Below are 17158 nucleotides of genomic sequence, written 5' to 3'. Positions count from 1 at the left end.
CCCGGACCCATCGATTTTGGTCAAAAATGAAAATTTTAAAAGTGTCCCTATTTCTGCTTTAAACTTTAGTTACCATCCCAAAATGAATCCCTAAGATGAAAAAAGTTGATTTCGGAGCATGATTTTTGAACAGGAGCTTCAACGGTTTTGTGGCATATGAGAAATTCCCTAAGCCCCGGACCCATCGATTTTGGTCAAAAATGAAAATTTTAAAAGTGCCCCTATTTCTGCTTTAAACTTTAGTTACCATCCCAAAATGAATCCCTGAGATGAAAAAAGTTGATTTCGGAGCATGATTTTTGAACAGGAGCTTCAACGGTTTTGTGGCATATGAGAAATTACCTAAGCCCCGGACCCATCGATTTTGGTCAAAAATGAAAATTTTAAAAGTGCCCCTATTTCTGCTTTAAACTTTAGTTACCATCCCAAAATGAATCCCTGAGATGAAAAAAGTTGATTTCGGAGCATGATTTTTGAACAGGAGCTTCAACGGTTTTGGGGCATATGAGAAATTCCCTAAGCCCCGGACCCATCGATTTTGGTCAAAAATGAAAATTTTAAAAGTGTCCCTATTTCTGCTTTAAACTTTAGTTACCATCCCAAAATGAATCCCTAAGATGAAAAAAGTTGATTTCGGAGCATGATTTTTGAACAGGAGCTTCAACGGTTTTGTGGCATATGAGAAATTCCCTAAGCCCCGGACCCATCGATTTTGGTCAAAAATGAAAATTTTAAAAGTGCCCCTATTTCTGCTTTAAACTTTAGTTACCATCCCAAAATGAATCCCTGAGATGAAAAAAGTTGATTTCGGAGCATGATTTTTGAACAGGAGCTTCAACGGTTTTGGGGCATATGAGAAATTCCCTAAGCCCCGGACCCATCGATTTTGGTCAAAAATGAAAATTTTAAAAGTGCCCCTATTTCTGCTTTAAACTTTAGCTACCATCCCAAAATGAATCCCTGAGATGAAAAAAGTTGATTTCGGAGCATGATTTTTGAACAGGAGCTTCAACGGTTTTGTGGCATATGAGAAATTCCCTAAGCCCCGGACCCATCGATTTTGGTCAAAAATGAAAATTTTAAAAGTGCCCCTATTTCTGCTTTAAACTTTAGTTACCATCCCAAAATGAATCCCTGAGATGAAAAAAGTTGATTTCGGAGCATGATTTTTGAACAGGAGCTTCAACGGTTTTGGGGCAGATGAGAAATTCCCTAAGCCCCGGACCCATCGATTTTGGTCAAAAATGAAAATTTTAAAAGTGCCCCTATTTCTGCTTTAAACTTTAGTTACCATCCCAAAATGAATCCATGAGATGAAAAAAGTTGATTTCGGAGCATGATTTTTGAACAGGAGCTTTAACGGTTTTGGGGCATATGAGAAATTCCCTAAGCCCCGGACCCATCGATTTTGGTCAAAAATGAAAATTTTAAATGTGCCCCTATTTCTGCTTTAAACTTTAGATACCATCCCAAAATGAATCCCTGGGATGAAAAAAGTTGATTTCGGAGCATGATTTTTGAACAGGAGCTTCAACGGTTTTGGGGCATATGAGAAATTCCCTAAGCCCCGGACCCATCGATTTTGGTCAAAAATAAAAATTTTAAAAGTGCCCCTATATCTGCTTTAAACTTTTGTTACCATCCCAAAATGAATCCCTGAGATGAAAAAAGTTGATTTTGGAGCATGATTTTTGAACAGAAGCTTCAACGGTTTTGTGGCATATGAGAAATTCCCTAAGCCCCGGACCCATCGATTTTGGTCAAAAATGAAAATGTTAAAAGTGCCCCTATTTCTGCTTTAAACTTTAGTTACCATCCCAAAATGAATCCCTGAGATGAAAAAAGTTGATTTCGGAGCATGATTTTTGAACAGGAGCTTCAACAGTTTTGGGGCATATGAGAAATTCCCTAAGCCCCGGACCCATCGATTTTGGTCAAAAATGAAAATTTTAAAAGTGCCCCTATTTCTGCTTTAATCTTTATACCCCTTTTCCACTAGCTCAAAAAACACGGGTAAATGCACGGGGGCGCGCATTTACCCGTGTTTTTGGCAAGTGGAAAAGGGTAAACCCGGATCAAGTGACCCATGAATCCTACCCGGCTATTTACCTGGGTAGGACACGGGAATGATCCGGGTAGGGTGTAGTGTAAACGGGAGCCGTGTCGATGCGACACGGCTCCCGTTTACTGTATGGATGGGCGGCGCTGGGAGATCATGTGATCTCCCTGCGCCGCCCCTGCCGTGTAGCTAGAAGCGTCACCAACCCGGCATATGCCGGGTTGTGACTGCTAATGGGAAAGGGACCGAGCACGGGTCGCAGCAGGGGGCAGCTCCCGTGTCAGGCTCCCGGCTGCGACCCGTGCTCGTAGGTGTAAAAGGGGTATAAGTTACCATCCCAAAATGAATCCCTGAGATGAAAAAAGTTGATTTCGGAGCATGATTTTTGAACAGGAGCTTCAACGGTTTTGGGGCATATGAGAAATTCCCTAAGCCCCGGACCCATCGATTTTGTTCAAAAATGAAAATTTTTAAAGTGCCCCTATTTCTGCTTTAAACTTTAGTTACCATCCCAAAATGAATCCCTGAGATGAAAAAAGTTGATTTCGGAGCATGATTTTTGAACAGGAGCTTCAACGGTTTTGGGGCATATGAGAAATTCCCTAAGCCCCGGACCCATCGATTTTGGTCAAAAATGAAAATTTTAAAAGTGCCCCTATTTCTGCTTTAAACTTTAGTTACCATCCCAAAATGAATCCCTGAGATGAAAAAAGTTGATTTCGGAGCATGATTTTTGAACAGGAGCTTCAACGGTTTTGGGGCAGATGAGAAATTCCCTAAGCCCCGGACCCATCGATTTTGGTCAAAAATGAAAATTTTAAAAGTGCCCCTATTTCTGCTTTAAACTTTAGTTACCATCCCAAAATGAATCCCTGAGATGAAAAAAGTTGATTTCGGAGCATGATTTTTGAACAGGAGCTTTAACGGTTTTGGGGCATATGAGAAATTCCCTAAGCCCCGGACCCATCGATTTTTGTCAAAAATGAAAATTTTAAATGTGCCCCTATTTCTGCTTTAAACTTTAGATACCATCCCAAAATGAATCCCTGAGATGAAAAAAGTTGATTTCGGAGCATGATTTTTGAACAGGAGCTTCAACGGTTTTGGGGCATATGAGAAATTCCCTAAGCCCCGGACCCATCGATTTTGGTCAAAAATAAAAATTTTAAAAGTGCCACTATATCTGCTTTAAACTTTTGTTACCATCCCAAAATGAATCCCTGAGATGAAAAAAGTTGATTTTGGAGCATGATTTTTGAACAGAAGCTTCAACGGTTTTGTGGCATATGAGAAATTCCCTAAGCCCCGGACCCATCGATTTTGGTCAAAAATTAAAATGTTAAAAGTGCCCCTATTTCTGCTTTAAACTTTAGTTACCATCCCAAAATGAATCCCTGAGATGAAAAAAGTTGATTTCGGAGCATGATTTTTGAACAGGAGCTTCAACGGTTTTGGGGCATATGAGAAATTCCCTAAGCCCCGGACCCATCGATTTTGGTCAAAAATGAAAATTTTAAAAGTGCCCCTATTTCTGCTTTAAACTTTATACCCCTTTTCCACTAGCTCAAAAAACACGGGTAAATGCACGGGGGCGCGCATTTACCCGTGTTTTTGGCAAGTGGAAAAGGGTAAACCCGGATCAAGTGACCCGTGAATCCTACCCGGCTATTTACCTGGGTAGGACACGGGAATGATCCGGGTAGGGTGTAGTGTAAACGGGAGCCGTGTCGATGCGACACGGCTCCCGTTTACTGTATGGATGGGCGGCGCTGGGAGATCATGTGATCTCCCTGCGCCGCCCCTGCCGTGTAGCTAGAAGCGTCACCAACCCGGCATATGCCGGGTTGTGACTGCTAATGGGAAAGGGACCGAGCACGGGTCGCAGCAGGGGGCAGCTCCCGTGTCAGGCTCCCGGCTGCGACCCGTGCTCGTAGGTGTAAAAGGGGTATAAGTTACCATCCCAAAATGAATCCCTGAGATGAAAAAAGTTGATTTCGGAGCATGATTTTTGAACAGGAGCTTCAACGGTTTTGGGGCATATGAGAAATTCCCTAAGCCCCGGACCCATCGATTTTGTTCAAAAATGAAAATTTTTAAAGTGCCCCTATTTCTGCTTTAAACTTTAGTTACCATCCCAAAATGAATCCCTGAGATGAAAAAAGTTGATTTCGGAGCATGATTTTTGAACAGGAGCTTCAACGGTTTTGGGGCATATGAGAAATTCCCTAAGCCCTGGACCCATCGATTTTGGTCAAAAATGAAAATTTTAAAAGTGCCCCTATTTCTGCTTTAAACTTTAGTTACCATCCCAAAATGAATCCCTGAGATGAAAAAAGTTGATTTCGGAGCATGATTTTTGAACAGGAGCTTCAACGGTTTTGGGGCATATGAGAAATTCCCTAAGCCCCGGACCCATCGATTTTGGTCAAAAATGAAAATTTTAAAAGTGCCCCTATTTCTGCTTTAAACTTTAGTTACCATCCCAAAATGAATCCCTGAGATGAAAAAAGTTGATTTCGGAGCATGATTTTTGAACAGGAGCTTCAACGGTTTTGGGGCATATGAGAAATTCCCTAAGCCCCGGACCCATCGATTTTGGTCAAAAATGAAAATTTTAAAAGTGCCCCTATTTCTGCTTTAAACTTTAGTTACCATCCCAAAATGAATCCCTGAGATGAAAAAAGTTGATTTCGGAGCATGATTTTTGAACAGGAGCTTCAACGGTTTTGGGGCATATGAGAAATTCCCTAAGCCCCGGACCCATCGATTTTGGTCAAAAATGAAAATTTTAAAAGTGCCCCTATTTCTGCTTTAAACTTTAGTTACCATCCCAAAATGAATCCCTGAGATGAAAAAAGTTGATTTCGGAGCATGATTTTTGAACAGGAGCTTCAACGGTTTTGGGGCATATGAGAAATTCCCTAAGCCCCGGACCCATCGATTTTGGTCAAAAATGAAAATTTTAAAAGTGCCCCTATTTCTGCTTTAAACTTTAGTTACCATCCCAAAATGAATCCCTGAGATGAAAAAAGTTGATTTCGGAGCATGATTTTTGAACAGGAGCTTCAACGGTTTTGGGGCATATAAGAAATTCCCTAAGCCCCGGACCCATCGATTTTGGTCAAAAATGAAAATTTTAAAAGTGCCCCTATTTCTGCTTTAAACTTTAGTTACCATCCCAAAATGAATCCCTGAGATGAAAAAAGTTGATTTCAGAGCATGATTTTTGAACAGGAGCTTCAACGGTTTTGTGGCATATGAGAAATTCCCTAAGCCCCGGACCCATCGATTTTGGTCAAAAATTAAAATTATAAAAGTGCCCCTATTTCTGCTTTAAACTTTAGTTACCATCCCAAAATGAATCCCTGAGATGAAAAAAGTTGATTTCGGAGCATGATTTTTGAACAGGAGCTTCAACGGTTTTGGGGCATATGAGAAATTCCCTAAGCCCTGGACCATCGATTTTGGTCAAAAATGAAAATTTTAAAAGTGCCCCTATTTCTGCTTTAAACTTTAGTTACCATCCCAAAATGAATCCCTGAGATGAAAAAAGTTGATTTCGGAGCATGATTTTGAACAGGAGCTTCAACGGTTTTGGGGCAGATGAGAAATTCCCTAAGCCCCGGACCCATCGATTTTGGTCAAAAATGAAAATTTTAAAAGTGCCCCTATTTCTGCTTTAAACTTTAGTTACCATCCCAAAATAAATCACTGAGATGAAAAAAGTTGATTTCGGAGCATGATTTTTGAACAGGAGCTTTAACGGTTTTGGGGCATATGAGAAATTCCCTAAGCCCCGGACCCATCGATTTTGGTCAAAAATGAAAATTTTAAAAGTGTCCCTATTTCTGCTTTAAACTTTAGTTACCATCCCAAAATGAATCCCTAAGATGAAAAAAGTTGATTTCGGAGCATGATTTTTGAACAGGAGCTTCAACGGTTTTGTGGCATATGAGAAATTCCCTAAGCCCCGGACCCATCGATTTTGGTCAAAAATGAAAATTTTAAAAGTGCCCCTATTTCTGCTTTAAACTTTAGTTACCATCCCAAAATGAATCCCTGAGATGAAAAAAGTTGATTTCGGAGCATGATTTTTGAACAGGAGCTTCAACGGTTTTGTGGCATATGAGAAATTACCTAAGCCCCGGACCCATCGATTTTGGTCAAAAATGAAAATTTTAAAAGTGCCCCTATTTCTGCTTTAAACTTTAGTTACCATCCCAAAATGAATCCCTGAGATGAAAAAAGTTGATTTCGGAGCATGATTTTTGAACAGGAGCTTCAACGGTTTTGGGGCATATGAGAAATTCCCTAAGCCCCGGACCCATCGATTTTGGTCAAAAATGAAAATTTTAAAAGTGTCCCTATTTCTGCTTTAAACTTTAGTTACCATCCCAAAATGAATCCCTAAGATGAAAAAAGTTGATTTCGGAGCATGATTTTTGAACAGGAGCTTCAACGGTTTTGTGGCATATGAGAAATTCCCTAAGCCCCGGACCCATCGATTTTGGTCAAAAATGAAAATTTTAAAAGTGCCCCTATTTCTGCTTTAAACTTTAGTTACCATCCCAAAATGAATCCCTGAGATGAAAAAAGTTGATTTCGGAGCATGATTTTTGAACAGGAGCTTCAACGGTTTTGTGGCATATGAGAAATTCCCTAAGCCCCGGACCCATCGATTTTGGTCAAAAATGAAAATTTTAAAAGTGCCCCTATTTCTGCTTTAAACTTTAGCTACCATCCCAAAATGAATCCCTGAGATGAAAAAAGTTGATTTCGGAGCATGATTTTTGAACAGGAGCTTCAACGGTTTTGGGGCATATGAGAAATTCCCTAAGCCCCGGACCCATCGATTTTGGTCAAAAATGAAAATTTTAAAAGTGCCCCTATTTCTGCTTTAAACTTTAGTTACCATCCCAAAATGAATCCCTGAGATGAAAAAAGTTGATTTCGGAGCATGATTTTTGAACAGGAGCTTCAACGGTTTTGGGGCAGATGAGAAATTCCCTAAGCCCCGGACCCATCGATTTTGGTCAAAAATGAAAATTTTAAAAGTGCCCCTATTTCTGCTTTAAACTTTAGTTACCATCCCAAAATGAATCCCTGAGATGAAAAAAGTTGATTTCGGAGCATGATTTTTGAACAGGAGCTTTAACGGTTTTGGGGCATATGAGAAATTCCCTAAGCCCCGGACCCATCGATTTTGGTCAAAAATGAAAATTTTAAATGTGCCCCTATTTCTGCTTTAAACTTTAGATACCATCCCAAAATGAATCCCTGGGATGAAAAAAGTTGATTTCGGAGCATGATTTTTGAACAGGAGCTTCAACGGTTTTGGGGCATATGAGAAATTCCCTAAGCCCCGGACCCATCGATTTTGGTCAAAAATAAAAATTTTAAAAGTGCCCCTATATCTGCTTTAAACTTTTGTTACCATCCCAAAATGAATCCCTGAGATGAAAAAAGTTGATTTTGGAGCATGATTTTTGAACAGAAGCTTCAACGGTTTTGTGGCATATGAGAAATTCCCTAAGCCCCGGACCCATCGATTTTGGTCAAAAATGAAAATGTTAAAAGTGCCCCTATTTCTGCTTTAAACTTTAGTTACCATCCCAAAATGAATCCCTGAGATGAAAAAAGTTGATTTCGGAGCATGATTTTTGAACAGGAGCTTCAACGGTTTTGGGGCATATGAGAAATTCCCTAAGCCCCGGACCCATCGATTTTGGTCAAAAATGAAAATTTTAAAAGTGCCCCTATTTCTGCTTTAATCTTTATACCCCTTTTCCACTAGCTCAAAAAACACGGGTAAATGCACGGGGGCGCGCATTTACCCGTGTTTTTGGCAAGTGGAAAAGGGTAAACCCGGATCAAGTGACCCATGAATCCTACCCGGCTATTTACCTGGGTAGGACACGGGAATGATCCGGGTAGGGTGTAGTGTAAACGGGAGCCGTGTCGATGCGACACGGCTCCCGTTTACTGTATGGATGGGCGGCGCTGGGAGATCATGTGATCTCCCTGCGCCGCCCCTGCCGTGTAGCTAGAAGCGTCACCAACCCGGCATATGCCGGGTTGTGACTGCTAATGGGAAAGGGACCGAGCACGGGTCGCAGCAGGGGGCAGCTCCCGTGTCAGGCTCCCGGCTGCGACCCGTGCTCGTAGGTGTAAAAGGGGTATAAGTTACCATCCCAAAATGAATCCCTGAGATGAAAAAAGTTGATTTCGGAGCATGATTTTTGAACAGGAGCTTCAACGGTTTTGGGGCATATGAGAAATTCCCTAAGCCCCGGACCCATCGATTTTGTTCAAAAATGAAAATTTTTAAAGTGCCCCTATTTCTGCTTTAAACTTTAGTTACCATCCCAAAATGAATCCCTGAGATGAAAAAAGTTGATTTCGGAGCATGATTTTTGAACAGGAGCTTCAACGGTTTTGGGGCATATGAGAAATTCCCTAAGCCCCGGACCCATCGATTTTGGTCAAAAATGAAAATTTTAAAAGTGCCCCTATTTCTGCTTTAAACTTTAGTTACCATCCCAAAATGAATCCCTGAGATGAAAAAAGTTGATTTCGGAGCATGATTTTTGAACAGGAGCTTCAACGGTTTTGGGGCAGATGAGAAATTCCCTAAGCCCCGGACCCATCGATTTTGGTCAAAAATGAAAATTTTAAAAGTGTCCCTATTTCTGCTTTAAACTTTAGTTACCATCCCAAAATGAATCCCTAAGATGAAAAAAGTTGATTTCGGAGCATGATTTTTGAACAGGAGCTTCAACGGTTTTGTGGCATATGAGAAATTCCCTAAGCCCCGGACCCATCGATTTTGGTCAAAAATGAAAATTTTAAAAGTGCCCCTATTTCTGCTTTAAACTTTAGTTACCATCCCAAAATGAATCCCTGAGATGAAAAAAGTTGATTTCGGAGCATGATTTTTGAACAGGAGCTTCAACGGTTTTGTGGCATATGAGAAATTACCTAAGCCCCGGACCCATCGATTTTGGTCAAAAATGAAAATTTTAAAAGTGCCCCTATTTCTGCTTTAAACTTTAGTTACCATCCCAAAATGAATCCCTGAGATGAAAAAAGTTGATTTCGGAGCATGATTTTTGAACAGGAGCTTCAACGGTTTTGGGGCATATGAGAAATTCCCTAAGCCCCGGACCCATCGATTTTGGTCAAAAATGAAAATTTTAAAAGTGTCCCTATTTCTGCTTTAAACTTTAGTTACCATCCCAAAATGAATCCCTAAGATGAAAAAAGTTGATTTCGGAGCATGATTTTTGAACAGGAGCTTCAACGGTTTTGTGGCATATGAGAAATTCCCTAAGCCCCGGACCCATCGATTTTGGTCAAAAATGAAAATTTTAAAAGTGCCCCTATTTCTGCTTTAAACTTTAGTTACCATCCCAAAATGAATCCCTGAGATGAAAAAAGTTGATTTCGGAGCATGATTTTTGAACAGGAGCTTCAACGGTTTTGGGGCATATGAGAAATTCCCTAAGCCCCGGACCCATCGATTTTGGTCAAAAATGAAAATTTTAAAAGTGCCCCTATTTCTGCTTTAAACTTTAGCTACCATCCCAAAATGAATCCCTGAGATGAAAAAAGTTGATTTCGGAGCATGATTTTTGAACAGGAGCTTCAACGGTTTTGTGGCATATGAGAAATTCCCTAAGCCCCGGACCCATCGATTTTGGTCAAAAATGAAAATTTTAAAAGTGCCCCTATTTCTGCTTTAAACTTTAGTTACCATCCCAAAATGAATCCCTGAGATGAAAAAAGTTGATTTCGGAGCATGATTTTTGAACAGGAGCTTCAACGGTTTTGGGGCAGATGAGAAATTCCCTAAGCCCCGGACCCATCGATTTTGGTCAAAAATGAAAATTTTAAAAGTGCCCCTATTTCTGCTTTAAACTTTAGTTACCATCCCAAAATGAATCCATGAGATGAAAAAAGTTGATTTCGGAGCATGATTTTTGAACAGGAGCTTTAACGGTTTTGGGGCATATGAGAAATTCCCTAAGCCCCGGACCCATCGATTTTGGTCAAAAATGAAAATTTTAAATGTGCCCCTATTTCTGCTTTAAACTTTAGATACCATCCCAAAATGAATCCCTGGGATGAAAAAAGTTGATTTCGGAGCATGATTTTTGAACAGGAGCTTCAACGGTTTTGGGGCATATGAGAAATTCCCTAAGCCCCGGACCCATCGATTTTGGTCAAAAATAAAAATTTTAAAAGTGCCCCTATATCTGCTTTAAACTTTTGTTACCATCCCAAAATGAATCCCTGAGATGAAAAAAGTTGATTTTGGAGCATGATTTTTGAACAGAAGCTTCAACGGTTTTGTGGCATATGAGAAATTCCCTAAGCCCCGGACCCATCGATTTTGGTCAAAAATGAAAATGTTAAAAGTGCCCCTATTTCTGCTTTAAACTTTAGTTACCATCCCAAAATGAATCCCTGAGATGAAAAAAGTTGATTTCGGAGCATGATTTTTGAACAGGAGCTTCAACAGTTTTGGGGCATATGAGAAATTCCCTAAGCCCCGGACCCATCGATTTTGGTCAAAAATGAAAATTTTAAAAGTGCCCCTATTTCTGCTTTAATCTTTATACCCCTTTTCCACTAGCTCAAAAAACACGGGTAAATGCACGGGGGCGCGCATTTACCCGTGTTTTTGGCAAGTGGAAAAGGGTAAACCCGGATCAAGTGACCCATGAATCCTACCCGGCTATTTACCTGGGTAGGACACGGGAATGATCCGGGTAGGGTGTAGTGTAAACGGGAGCCGTGTCGATGCGACACGGCTCCCGTTTACTGTATGGATGGGCGGCGCTGGGAGATCATGTGATCTCCCTGCGCCGCCCCTGCCGTGTAGCTAGAAGCGTCACCAACCCGGCATATGCCGGGTTGTGACTGCTAATGGGAAAGGGACCGAGCACGGGTCGCAGCAGGGGGCAGCTCCCGTGTCAGGCTCCCGGCTGCGACCCGTGCTCGTAGGTGTAAAAGGGGTATAAGTTACCATCCCAAAATGAATCCCTGAGATGAAAAAAGTTGATTTCGGAGCATGATTTTTGAACAGGAGCTTCAACGGTTTTGGGGCATATGAGAAATTCCCTAAGCCCCGGACCCATCGATTTTGTTCAAAAATGAAAATTTTTAAAGTGCCCCTATTTCTGCTTTAAACTTTAGTTACCATCCCAAAATGAATCCCTGAGATGAAAAAAGTTGATTTCGGAGCATGATTTTTGAACAGGAGCTTCAACGGTTTTGGGGCATATGAGAAATTCCCTAAGCCCCGGACCCATCGATTTTGGTCAAAAATGAAAATTTTAAAAGTGCCCCTATTTCTGCTTTAAACTTTAGTTACCATCCCAAAATGAATCCCTGAGATGAAAAAAGTTGATTTCGGAGCATGATTTTTGAACAGGAGCTTCAACGGTTTTGGGGCAGATGAGAAATTCCCTAAGCCCCGGACCCATCGATTTTGGTCAAAAATGAAAATTTTAAAAGTGCCCCTATTTCTGCTTTAAACTTTAGTTACCATCCCAAAATGAATCCCTGAGATGAAAAAAGTTGATTTCGGAGCATGATTTTTGAACAGGAGCTTTAACGGTTTTGGGGCATATGAGAAATTCCCTAAGCCCCGGACCCATCGATTTTTGTCAAAAATGAAAATTTTAAATGTGCCCCTATTTCTGCTTTAAACTTTAGATACCATCCCAAAATGAATCCCTGAGATGAAAAAAGTTGATTTCGGAGCATGATTTTTGAACAGGAGCTTCAACGGTTTTGGGGCATATGAGAAATTCCCTAAGCCCCGGACCCATCGATTTTGGTCAAAAATAAAAATTTTAAAAGTGCCACTATATCTGCTTTAAACTTTTGTTACCATCCCAAAATGAATCCCTGAGATGAAAAAAGTTGATTTTGGAGCATGATTTTTGAACAGAAGCTTCAACGGTTTTGTGGCATATGAGAAATTCCCTAAGCCCCGGACCCATCGATTTTGGTCAAAAATTAAAATGTTAAAAGTGCCCCTATTTCTGCTTTAAACTTTAGTTACCATCCCAAAATGAATCCCTGAGATGAAAAAAGTTGATTTCGGAGCATGATTTTTGAACAGGAGCTTCAACGGTTTTGGGGCATATGAGAAATTCCCTAAGCCCCGGACCCATCGATTTTGGTCAAAAATGAAAATTTTAAAAGTGCCCCTATTTCTGCTTTAAACTTTATACCCCTTTTCCACTAGCTCAAAAAACACGGGTAAATGCACGGGGGCGCGCATTTACCCGTGTTTTTGGCAAGTGGAAAAGGGTAAACCCGGATCAAGTGACCCGTGAATCCTACCCGGCTATTTACCTGGGTAGGACACGGGAATGATCCGGGTAGGGTGTAGTGTAAACGGGAGCCGTGTCGATGCGACACGGCTCCCGTTTACTGTATGGATGGGCGGCGCTGGGAGATCATGTGATCTCCCTGCGCCGCCCCTGCCGTGTAGCTAGAAGCGTCACCAACCCGGCATATGCCGGGTTGTGACTGCTAATGGGAAAGGGACCGAGCACGGGTCGCAGCAGGGGGCAGCTCCCGTGTCAGGCTCCCGGCTGCGACCCGTGCTCGTAGGTGTAAAAGGGGTATAAGTTACCATCCCAAAATGAATCCCTGAGATGAAAAAAGTTGATTTCGGAGCATGATTTTTGAACAGGAGCTTCAACGGTTTTGGGGCATATGAGAAATTCCCTAAGCCCCGGACCCATCGATTTTGTTCAAAAATGAAAATTTTTAAAGTGCCCCTATTTCTGCTTTAAACTTTAGTTACCATCCCAAAATGAATCCCTGAGATGAAAAAAGTTGATTTCGGAGCATGATTTTTGAACAGGAGCTTCAACGGTTTTGGGGCATATGAGAAATTCCCTAAGCCCTGGACCCATCGATTTTGGTCAAAAATGAAAATTTTAAAAGTGCCCCTATTTCTGCTTTAAACTTTAGTTACCATCCCAAAATGAATCCCTGAGATGAAAAAAGTTGATTTCGGAGCATGATTTTTGAACAGGAGCTTCAACGGTTTTGGGGCATATGAGAAATTCCCTAAGCCCCGGACCCATCGATTTTGGTCAAAAATGAAAATTTTAAAAGTGCCCCTATTTCTGCTTTAAACTTTAGTTACCATCCCAAAATGAATCCCTGAGATGAAAAAAGTTGATTTCGGAGCATGATTTTTGAACAGGAGCTTCAACGGTTTTGGGGCATATGAGAAATTCCCTAAGCCCCGGACCCATCGATTTTGGTCAAAAATGAAAATTTTAAAAGTGCCCCTATTTCTGCTTTAAACTTTAGTTACCATCCCAAAATGAATCCCTGAGATGAAAAAAGTTGATTTCGGAGCATGATTTTTGAACAGGAGCTTCAACGGTTTTGGGGCATATGAGAAATTCCCTAAGCCCCGGACCCATCGATTTTGGTCAAAAATGAAAATTTTAAAAGTGCCCCTATTTCTGCTTTAAACTTTAGTTACCATCCCAAAATGAATCCCTGAGATGAAAAAAGTTGATTTCGGAGCATGATTTTTGAACAGGAGCTTCAACGGTTTTGGGGCATATGAGAAATTCCCTAAGCCCCGGACCCATCGATTTTGGTCAAAAATGAAAATTTTAAAAGTGCCCCTATTTCTGCTTTAAACTTTAGTTACCATCCCAAAATGAATCCCTGAGATGAAAAAAGTTGATTTCGGAGCATGATTTTTGAACAGGAGCTTCAACGGTTTTGGGGCATATAAGAAATTCCCTAAGCCCCGGACCCATCGATTTTGGTCAAAAATGAAAATTTTAAAAGTGCCCCTATTTCTGCTTTAAACTTTAGTTACCATCCCAAAATGAATCCCTGAGATGAAAAAAGTTGATTTCAGAGCATGATTTTTGAACAGGAGCTTCAACGGTTTTGTGGCATATGAGAAATTCCCTAAGCCCCGGACCCATCGATTTTGGTCAAAAATTAAAATTATAAAAGTGCCCCTATTTCTGCTTTAAACTTTAGTTACCATCCCAAAATGAATCCCTGAGATGAAAAAAGTTGATTTCGGAGCATGATTTTTGAACAGGAGCTTCAACGGTTTTGGGGCATATGAGAAATTCCCTAAGCCCTGGACCATCGATTTTGGTCAAAAATGAAAATTTTAAAAGTGCCCCTATTTCTGCTTTAAACTTTAGTTACCATCCCAAAATGAATCCCTGAGATGAAAAAAGTTGATTTCGGAGCATGATTTTGAACAGGAGCTTCAACGGTTTTGGGGCAGATGAGAAATTCCCTAAGCCCCGGACCCATCGATTTTGGTCAAAAATGAAAATTTTAAAAGTGCCCCTATTTCTGCTTTAAACTTTAGTTACCATCCCAAAATAAATCACTGAGATGAAAAAAGTTGATTTCGGAGCATGATTTTTGAACAGGAGCTTTAACGGTTTTGGGGCATATGAGAAATTCCCTAAGCCCCGGACCCATCGATTTTGGTCAAAACTGAAAATTTTAAAAGTGCCCCTATTTCTGCTTTAAACTTTAGTTACCATCCCAAAATGAATCCCTGAGAAGAAAAAAGTTGATTTCGGAGCATGATTTTTGAACAGGAGCTTCAACGGTTTTGGGGCACATGAGAAATTCCCTAAGCCCCGGACCCATCGATTTTGTTCAAAAATGAAAATTTTTAAAGTGCCCCTATTTCTGCTTTAAACTTTAGTTACCATCCCAAAATGAATCCCTGAGATGAAAAAAGTTGATTTCGGAGCATGATTTTTGAACAGGAGCTTCAACGGTTTTGGGGCATATGAGAAATTCCCTAATCCCCGGACCTATCGATTTTGGTCAAAAATGAAAATTTTAAAAGTGCCCCTATTTCTGCTTTAAACTTTAGATACCATCCCAAAATTAATCCCTGAGATGAAAAAAGTTGATTTTGGAGCATGATTTTTGAACAGGAGCTTCAACGGTTTTGGGGCATATGAGAAATTACCTAAGCCCCGGACCCATCGATTTTGGTCAAAAATGAAAATTTTAAAAGTGCCCCTATTTCTGCTTTAAACTTTAGTTACCATCCCAAAATGAATCCCTGAGATGAAAAAAGTTGATTTCGGAGCATGATTTTTGAACAGGAGCTTCAACGGTTTTGGGGCATATGAGAAATTCCCTAAGCCCCGGACCCATCGATTTTGGTCAAAAATGAAAATTTTAAAAGTGCCCCTATTTCTGCTTTAAACTTTAGTTACCATCCCAAAATGAATCCCTGAGATGAAAAAAGTTGATTTCGGAGCATGATTTTTGAACAGGAGCTTCAACGGTTTTGGGGCATATGAGAAATTCCCTAAGCCCCGGACCCATCGATTTTGGTCAAAAATGAAAATTTTAAAAGTGCCCCTATTTCTGCTTTAAACTTTAGTTACCATCCCAAAATGAATCCCTGAGATGAAAAAAGTTGATTTCGGAGCATGATTTTTGAACAGGAGCTTCAACGGTTTTGGGGCATATGAGAAATTCCCTAAGCCCCGGACCCATCGATTTTGGTCAAAAATGAAAATTTTAAAAGTGCCCCTATTTCTGCTTTAAACTTTAGTTACCATCCCAAAATGAATCCCTGAGATGAAAAAAGTTGATTTCGGAGCATGATTTTTGAACAGGAGCTTCAACGGTTTTGGGGCATATGAGAAATTCCCTAAGCCCCGGACCCATCGATTTTGGTCAAAAATGAAAATTTTAAAAGTGCCCCTATTTCTGCTTTAAACTTTAGTTACCATCCCAAAATGAATCCCTGAGATGAAAAAAGTTGATTTCGGAGCATGATTTTGAACAGGAGCTTCAACGGTTTTGGGGCAGATGAGAAATTCCCTAAGCCCCGGACCCATCGATTTTGGTCAAAAATGAAAATTTTAAAAGTGCCCCTATTTCTGCTTTAAACTTTAGTTACCATCCCAAAATAAATCCCTGAGATGAAAAAAGTTGATTTCGGAGCATGATTTTTGAACAGGAGCTTTAACGGTTTTGGGGCATATGAGAAATTCCCTAAGCCCCGGACCCATCGATTTTGGTCAAAACTGAAAATTTTAAAAGTGCCCCTATTTCTGCTTTAAACTTTAGTTACCATCCCAAAATGAATCCCTGAGAAGAAAAAAGTTGATTTCGGAGCATGATTTTTGAACAGGAGCTTCAACGGTTTTGGGGCATATGAGAAATTCCCTAAGCCCCGGACCCATCGATTTTGTTCAAAAATGAAAATTTTTAAAGTGCCCCTATTTCTGCTTTAAACTTTAGTTACCATCCCAAAATGAATCCCTGAGATGAAAAAAGTTGATTTCGGAGCATGATTTTTGAACAGGAGCTTCAACGGTTTTGGGGCATATGAGAAATTCCCTAATCCCCGGACCTATCGATTTTGGTCAAAAATGAAAATTTTAAAAGTGCCCCTATTTCTGCTTTAAACTTTAGATACCATCCCAAAATTAATCCCTGAGATGAAAAAAGTTGATTTTGGAGCATGATTTTTGAACAGGAGCTTCAACGGTTTTGGGGCATATGAGAAATTACCTAAGCCCCGGACCCATCGATTTTGGTCAAAAATGAAAATTTTAAAAGTGCCCCTATTTCTGCTTTAAACTTTAGTTACCATCCCAAAATGAATCCCTGAGATGAAAAAAGTTGATTTCGGAGCATGATTTTTGAACAGGAGCTTCAACGGTTTTGGGGCATATGAGAAATTCCCTAAGCCCCGGACCCATCGATTTTGGTCAAAAATGAAAATTTTAAAAGTGCCCCTATTTCTGCTTTAAACTTTAGTTACCATCCCAAAATGAATCCCTGAGATGAAAAAAGTTGATTTCGGAGCATGATTTTTGAACAGGAGCTTCAACGGTTTTGGGGCATATGAGAAATTCCCTAAGCCCCGGACCCATCGATTTTGGTCAAAAATGAAAATTTTAAAAGTGCCCCTATTTCTGCTTTAAACTTTAGTTACCATCCCAAAATGAATCCCTGAGATGAAAAAAGTTGATTTCGGAGCATGATTTTTGAACAGGAGCTTCAACGGTTTTGGGGCATATGAGAAATTCCCTAAGC

Source organism: Pseudophryne corroboree, unplaced genomic scaffold (assembly GCF_028390025.1).
Source record: "Pseudophryne corroboree isolate aPseCor3 unplaced genomic scaffold, aPseCor3.hap2 scaffold_325, whole genome shotgun sequence".
NCBI classification, from domain to species: Eukaryota; Metazoa; Chordata; class Amphibia; order Anura; family Myobatrachidae; genus Pseudophryne; species Pseudophryne corroboree.
Note: the sequence above shows the minus strand (reverse complement) of the source record.